Consider the following 9,098-nt stretch of genomic DNA (forward strand, 5'->3'; position numbering starts at 1 on the left):
TGCACAATTCTGGATATTTTTCATCCTTGATGCATTGAATCGTGCCCTGTTACTGTCAATATATTATTAATAACAGTGTTAGAATTGAATTAAATTAGAACATTTTTATCACTGATATACTGGGTTTTGGCCATGTCTCTCAAATAAATAAGGCAAGGCCTACTTTTGTATGAGGCATTTCAGATTTCCCCCTCTAACCTTTGGTGCTGATTGAAGTGGGGTCAATAGTGTCCCCTCCAAGAGTATAGAGGCAGTGGAAAAGAGGAAAGCAGGTATCCAGAAATATGCTATTCCTTGGTAGAACACCTCTTGTTGTCTACTTAAATTCACGTGCATAGCATCATAAAGCTGTGCTGTGCTTAGTTGCTCAGTTGTGTCCAACTTTTTGCAACCCCTAGGAGGACTATTAAAGACATATAATCACCTCTTGGTTTTATGGAAGAGTTGATTTTTAGCAAGTAGTTCAGGGCACAGCATGTGTGAAGGCCCAGCAACAGGAGGGAGCTTGTGTTCAAGTAGGTCAAGGAAGCTCTAAGACTTGGGCCTCCTCCATCCAAGGCCTTCTTCAGACTGAAGCACCCCCAGACAGGGCTCCCACAGCCTTGTTTCTCATAATAAAAGTTCTTATGAACTTTTATAAAATAGAGATAGAGCAAGTATTTTCAGTGCTATTCTCCAAATGAGGAAATCAAGTAACAGAGCTGTGATCTGAACCTGTCTAGTCCAGACCCTGCTTCCTGAAACATTCTCCTGATATCACTCAATAAGATGTGGCCTGAGACATCCTGTGGAATGAATGGGTAGGCATAATTATTTGCATTCGTGCCGAATTCTTGTGGCTTCTAAAGAATGTTGCTCCCCACTTGGCTCTACCAAGATTGAATCTGTAGCCACGGTAGTAGCTGACTTTCAACACACCCTGAAAGGAGTTCAGGGCAGAGATCAGGAATGAGGCATTCTGTGCTCTGGGAAAACTGGCAGAATAGGCCTTCAGATGATATTTTTGAGAGAAAATTTTATGAATCCAAACTTCTTTCATTTTCCCATCCTTAGAAAAGCACTAAAGTCAGTTAACTGAGATGTCTGTTCCTTGTGACTAGCAACCTTCTACTGTGTGCCCTGACTGCACAGTTTCAATATCACAGACAAGCCAACATCCCCTCGCTCCACCCCACCTCTTTGGAGCAGTTCCTCAGAGTTCTCTGAGAGGCCATCTCCTTGTACTCAGTCAGTCTCCAAATAAAACAGAAACTCACAGGTACATTGTGCATTATTATTTCAGTTGACTATTTTGGGGACCATGAAGAGACACAGACCAGACTTTCCTTTGCTTGAATTTTATGAGGATCAAGAGCCCTTGGTACTTCAAAGACCAGCAGGGTCTCTTGTGTCTGTCTTCATTCTCGATGAGTCCAGATGAATTTGAGTAGACCTTTCTTGGTTCTCACGTCTCCTGATTATTGACTGATGATCCTAAGTTTTATTTGGCAGTGTATAATTGATAACTGCTCCCCTCTCCCCCACCTCCCTGAAGTTGGAAGACACTGGGAGGTTGGTTGAAAGAGGCTGGAGAAATCTGGATTGGGTGATTAGGTGGGAAGTTGGACTCGTTCCTCCTAGGAGAAGTTTGCATTTCTCTCCTGGTGCCTTGAGACGTGAAGACTTTACCAGTGCTCTCAGGAACTAGTATCTAGACCATCTCTAGATGGTCTAGAGACTAAGGAAAAAAAGGAGAAACCTTTTTTAAATTCAAGCAAGTAAACAACTTATTCCAACTGTTATTTAAAATACTAGGGGATTGTAATACCTGATTCATGACTAAGTTTTAAAAATGAAGCTATGAAATCTCTGGTTGTATCTGTCTATATGTCTGTGCGAGCCTTATAGATATGATATGTCTACCTCTGGAAAGCATTACCAAAATTAACTTGTAAATGAACTCTATTTACTTGACTTAAAGAAAATTAAATACTTACATAGATTCTCAAAAATATAAAAGAAATTAACCCAAATGAATTTTACATTCATGTGAACTAAGGAATATTCAGTATTAAATTAATATTTGAAGTAAAAGTAAAAATTTGTTGGTTTAATTAATATAGACATGTTTTTAGGGCTATCAACATTAAATGTAATACTTTTATTATACCTAGATTTACTACAATAAGATCTTCTTGTCAGCAAGAAAAATAACTTGGTATGATGAAATTTTTTTTATAAAATATCAAGCTGTTAAATGTAAAAGAGATAGGAGGTTTTAGGTAAACTCTTTAGATATAATCATGTTTTAGCAATGTCTACTTATAACTAGTATCTCTGAATATTAGGTAACTTGAAACTTTAGGATTTTCCTACATTAAGTTGAATGATGAAAGTTTATTAAATATCAAGTTCCCTTCCAAATAAAACAAGGTAGCTGAAACATTAATTACTGAATGTAGATATCATTTTGCAGGGAACCTAAAGATTCAGGACTATTAATAAATACATTTGGTGCCACACTGTAACATTTTCTCTAAGAAAGCACACACATTTTAGAAATTATGTTGTTTAATCACTAAGTCTAGTCCAACTCTTTGCGACCCCATGACTTCAGGACACCATGCTTCCCTGTCCTTCACTATCTCCCAGAGTTTGCTAAAATTCATGTCCATTGACTTGGTGATGCTATCTAACCATCTCATCCTTTGCTGCCTTCTTCTCCTTTTGTCTTCAATCTTACCCAGCATCAGGATCTTTCCAATGAATCAGCTCTTTGCATCAGATGGAAAAAGTATTGGAGATTCAGCTTCAGCATCAGTCCTTCAGTGAATATTCAGGGTCAATTTCCTTTAGGTTTGACTGGTTTGATCTTCCTGCAGTCCAGGGGACTCTCCAGAGTCTTCTCCAGCACCGCAATTTGAAAGCATCAGTTCTTCAGTGTTCAGCCTTCTTTATGGTCCAACTCTCACATGACTACTGGGAAAACCACAGTTTTGACTATGCGGACCTTTGGCAGCAAAGGGATGTCTCTGCTTATTAATACACTGTCTAGGTTGGTCATAGCTTTTCTTCCAAAGAGCAAGTGTCTTAATTTCATGGCTGCAATCACCGTCCACAATGATTTTGGTACTCAAGAAAAGAAAATCTACCACTGCTTCCACTTTGCCCCCTTCTATTTGCCATAAAGTGATGGGACTGGATGCCACGATTTTTGGTTCAGTCTCTCAGTTGTGTCCGACTCTTTGCAGCCCCATGGACTGCATCACATCAGGCTTCCCTGTCCATCACCAACTCTCAAGGCTTGGTCAAACGCATGTCCATTGAGTCTGTGATGCCATCCAACCATCTCATCCTCTGTTGTCCCCTTCTTCTCCAGTCCTCCATCTTTCCGTTCATCAGTCTTTTCTATTGAGTCAGTTCTTCACATCAGGTGGCCAAAGTATTGGAGCTTTAGCTTCAGCATGACTCCTTCAATTGAATATTCAGGACTGAATATTCATTCCTTTAGCATGGACTGGTTGGATCTCCATGAAGTTCAAGGGACTCTCAAGTGTCTTCTCCAATACTACAGTTCAAAAGCATCAATTCTTGGGTGCTCAACTTTCTTTATGGTCCAACTCTCACATCCATACTTGACTACTGGAAAAACCATAGCTTTGACTAGATGGACCTTTGTTGGCTAAGTAATGTCTCTGTTTTTTAATATGCTGTCTAGGTGGGTTATAGCTTTTCTTCCAAAGCACAAGTGTCTTATAATTTCATGGCTGTAGTCACCATCTGCAGTGATTTTGGAGCCTAAGAAAATAAAGTCTGTCACTGTTTCCATTGTTTCCCCATCTATTTGCCATGAAGTGATTGGACCAGATGCCATGATCTTCATTTTTTGAACACTGAGTTTTAAGCCAGCTTTTTCACTTTCCTCTTTCACTTTCATCAAGAGGCTCTTTGTTATCTCTTCGCTTTCTGCCATAAGGGTAGTGTCATCTGCAAATCTGAGGTTATTGATATTTTTCTCTGCAATCTTGATTCCAGCTTGTGCTTCATCCAGCCCAGAATTTCACATGATGTACTCTGCATGTAAGTTAAATAAACAGGGTGACAATATACAGCCTTGATGTACTCCTTTCCCAATTTTGAATGATCTTAGTTTTTGCATGTTGAGTTTTTATAAATAGTATTTCAAGTTTGCCAATCTATGGGATGCTAATGTAAAAGACAGTATGTAATTGCTTGCTTCTCAGTTTTCACTAGAGATTAAGGTTTTTGAAAGTTGATAATTCAGGACTTCTCTGGTGGTTCAGTGATTAAGACTCTGTGGTTTCAATGCAGGGGCCTGGATTTGATCCCTGTTCAGGGAACTAGACCCCATGTGCCCCAACTAAGAGTTTACCTGCTGCAGCTAAAGATCCTGCATGCCCCAATGAAGACCCAATGCAGTCAAAGAAATAAATATTTTTTAAAATTTGATAATTCTAAGTAGACTATAAAGTTAATATGGAAAACATATTTGTATGCAAGTAAAAAGAAGATATAAGAAATAAAAATGTGTTTTATTAAGGAAAAGAAAATAATTTTGTTCTGATGTTCCTGCTGCTGCTAAGTTGCTTCAGTCATGTCTGACTCTGTGCGACCCCATAGACGGCAGCCCACCAGGCTCCCCCGTCCCTGGGATTCTCCAGGCAAGAGCACTGGAGTGGGTTGCCATTTCCTTCTCCAATGCATGAAAGTGAAAAGTGAAAGTGAAGTCGCTCAGTCGTGTCCGACTCTTAGCGACCCCATGGACTGCAGCCTACCAGGCTTCTCCGCCCATGGGATTTTCCAGGCAAGAGTACTGGAGTGTTCTGATGCTAATTATTTCTTAATAGGAAAGAAGAGACAGATTATTGTAAGTGTAGAAAACTGTAGGTTTGAGAGGAAAAAAGAAACTTTAGAAAGGATTTTATGTTTGGGCAGAACTAAGGTTAGAATTAATTCAATTGGGCAAATGAATTTCAATATCAAAGGTAAAATGGTACAAAACCTGAATTTGGTTTCTCTCTATTAAGAGGGGAGAGTTTTCTTAAGAATATTGATCTACTTTTGTAACAGATTGTTAATTTTTTTTGTATTTTAAGTAATTTTTTTATAACTTTCTGTATTTGCCTTTGAAATATTTTATTGTTTCTTGGCTAAATGAATAAGTATTGTTTCACAGTGACCTGTGATGCTACCTGACCAATTGTTTTTTTTAAAGCCTTTTGATATTTTTGGCAAATTTGCCAGAGATCAAATTCTACTTGAAGTTCATTTGACCTTTAGCTTACTTTGAGATTTTCCAAAAGGTCCTGAAACACCTAAGGGAATTGTTTTCTCTCTTTATCAAAGATAAAAATGTTAAACTAACTAGGCTTATATCATATATTAAACTGCATGGAAAGCATTTCAAAGGGATGGTGATAAACATCCTTAGGCTATATTGTAAGGGGAAATGTTTTAGATACTCTAGAAATTATTGGAATTCCTAAGAATCTGGTATGTCATAGTAAAATGTTATCAGTCTTAATTCTGATTATTATCTTAAAATGTTCTGTCACAGCAGTAAAGAAGTTTCTTTGTCAATTGCATCAGAATTGGATCTTTAACCATGTCTTTAAAAATCTTGGTTGTTCATAGACAGTTATTGTTTGATCCTGACGCCTTTGCAAAAATGCTTCATTTTCAAGAAAATTCACAGAAAGGATTTTTGACAAGTGCAGGCTTTTAAAAGCTTTATAAAACAGTTAAGAAAAAATCAAGAATTAGTTACGTAGGACTGAGTGAACTGATGAACATGGTTATAGATTTTATGGTTTTTCTGGTCTGAAATATTACTGCTTTTTAATCTGTTTTCCAGATATAAGGAAACCTTTCCCCTTAAACTACTTATGACTTACAGCAATTTGGTTAGTGATACCTTTGTAAGCAAAACTGAAACATATATCTTTTGTTTCTACCTGATCCCTCCAAAATTGTAAACCCTTAGGTTGCTAGCAGACTTATCAAGTAAATAAGAAAGTCCACCTGCTGACAGTTGAGGGAGTCAGAAGACACTTTGGAACACTAAGAAGAGAGAAATTAATTCACAGGTGGGATCTGATGGCATGCCCTTGGGATGACTTTTCTCACCTTGAGAAAGAAGCCTTTTAAAAATTCAATCTGAGATTCTTTATAAAGAGTTCCACCTAAACCAATTTTTAAAAGGATTGTATGTTCAGTTACACTTATATAAGTAATCAGGCCAAGTTTACTGAAAGCAGACTTATTTTTGCCAACAAATTACTCTTAATTTGATTATATTTGATAGAAGTCAGCATAATTTTAGAGAGAAAAATTACATATATGGATATTAAATTCTAGTATTGTTCATTTAGGTCTGTATTTACTGCCCAAGACTCACTTCTGAGATAGACCCCTGTTGTTAGGTTACATTATTGTAAAGTTTAAGTGAATTATTAAAAGGACACTATGTTTGTATCTGAAGCTTATTACTGTATTTCGATGCCCCATGACCTATAACCAGAAGGTTATGCATTTTGGAAAGGCATCATTTAAAGAACTGTCTCCAACCTACATCAAAGGACACTTGTCAGATAATCTTGATTGGCTCGTGCACAGAACAAACAAAAGAAATTGACTTTTGGATTTGTATTTACCACTTAGAAAGAGGTCTTGCACTGGAGCCCTTAGACTCACCTTGAAACAAAGTTCAAACAGAGGAGAAACTACACTCCGACCAAGACAAAGAGAAGACAACATCAGAAGTGGGCAGCTATCCCTAGATTCTTGATGTGACCTGTATGATTAGTTATAGTACTTTCAGCATAATAGTTACATTAGATAATAATGTCATATAATTATAATTATAGAAATATGGATATAATTATATATTATAATTATATTGATAATTTCTTGGACTTTTTCATAAATCCATGTTTTTCTATCATGGGGTAAATCTTACACAGAGTTTAAAAATTAATCCAATTGTTAGGCATATGATCAGTTACCTACATCTAGTACTTCTGGGTTACCTTGGTGGATTTCTCCTCTCCACAGGTCTAATTGGATGACCCTTAGGAAATTTATTCCAGAAGAAAGCTATAGTTCTGTTTGAGCAACTATTGATATTATTAGATTGGACTCCCTCACTAGGCCGATTAATGGTGCTTTCTCTGCCCATGGTTATAGTATGAATATTCTTTTAAAGTTACTCAAGCTCAATAATAACAAACAAAATTTCAGTCAGCAAATATACCTTCCTGATTATTAGGAGGGACCCTCCTTCAGTTACAGGGTGGATTTATATGACTCCCACCAGATTATTTAAATCATTTAAGTTTAAAATCTCCCTTACATTGGGAATAGTTAAATTAAGGATAATCAGCCTAATAACACTAGGGAATTAGGCTGGATGCCTTGTGAACAATACAAGTATTTCATTGTCTTTAAGATAGTGATTTGTACAGGACAGACTGAGTCAGATGAGCTGGTAATATACTGGATCACACCTAATTGAAACTCTTGGCCTAAATATTTGCTTATGACCCTATTAAGCTACTAGCTATGTTACTTGCATTTGGTGTATTTTACAAGATTGTAATTTCTTGCATTACTAAATGTGTGACTAAGCCTCTGATAAAAATGATGACTAGGCAACTTGAAAATATATATTTATTTAAGAGCTATACATGTATATATTTATTTATGAACTCAAGATTGTAATAGTGTAGCTCTACATATGGGAAGAAGCAACATAGGGTATTTTACTTGGACCAAAACAGATTTGAAAGACATGTGGGCCAAAGACTTCTGGCTACTATTAGCAGTGCCTAGGACATGGAACAACAGACTGGTTCCAAATAGGAAAAGGAGTATGTCAAGGCTGTATATTGTCACCCTGCTTATTTAACTTATATGCAGAGTACATCATGAGAAACTCTGGACTGGAAGAAGCACAAGCTGGAATCAAGATTGCCGGGAGAAATTTCAATAACCTCAGATATGCAGATGACATTACCCTTATGGCAGAAAGTGAAGAGGAACTCAAAAGCCTCTTGATGAAAGTGAAAGAGGAGAGTGAAAAAGTTGGCTTAAAGCTCAACATTCAGAAAACGAAGATCATGGCATCCGGTCCCATCACTTCATGGGAAATAGATGGGGAAACAGTGTGAGGCTTTTTTTGGCTCCAAAATCACTGCAGATGGTGACTGCAGCCATGAAATTAAAAGACGCTTACTCCTTGGAAGGAAAGTTATGACCAACCTAGATAATGTATTGAAAAGCAGAGATATTACTTTGCCAACAAAAATCCATCTAGTCAAGGCTATGGTTTATCCAGTGGTCATGTATGGATGTGAAAGTTGGACTGTGAAGAAAGTTGAGCACCAAAGAATTGATGCTTTTGAACTGTGGTGTTAAAGACTCTTGAGAATCCCTTGGACTGCAAGGAGATCCAACCAGTCCATCCTAAAGGAGATCAGCCCTGGGATTTCTTTGGAAGGAATGATGCTAAAGCTGAAACTCCAGTACTTTGGCCACCTAATTCGAAGAGTTGACTCATTGGAAAAGACTCTGATGCTGGGAGGGATTGGGGGCATGAGGAGAAGGGGACAACAGAGGATGAGATGGCTGGATGGCATCACCGAGTTGATGGACGTGAGTTTGAGTGAACTCTGGGAGTTGGTGATGGACAGGGAGGCCTGGCATGCTACAATTCATGGGGTCGCAAAGAGTCAGACACGACTGAGCAACTGAACTGAACTGAGTCCAGTAAGAGCACACTGAAGATCATCAAAATACTGGCCTGACTGAGAAAAAAGTATTCTCTGCACTATGGAATAAAGTGGCCATGAACTGCCTCCTAAATCGTGATTGAATTTGTAACCATGAGGGGGCACTGCCAGCTAAGGAGTGTCCCTTGCTATTTGTTCTGTAAGAATTAAGTCTCTAGCCACTGTAGTCACTTCTACTCAATATACCCTGAAATGAATTCAGTGCAGTGATCCAAATGAAGTACTCTGTGCTCTTGGAAAACTTGTAAAACAAGCCTTCAGGTAGATGTTTACAGGAGAAAATTTTATGAATCCAAGTTTCATCTTCTT

Source organism: Bos indicus x Bos taurus, chromosome 7 (genome assembly GCF_003369695.1).
Source record: "Bos indicus x Bos taurus breed Angus x Brahman F1 hybrid chromosome 7, Bos_hybrid_MaternalHap_v2.0, whole genome shotgun sequence".
Taxonomy (NCBI): domain Eukaryota; kingdom Metazoa; phylum Chordata; class Mammalia; order Artiodactyla; family Bovidae; genus Bos; species Bos indicus x Bos taurus.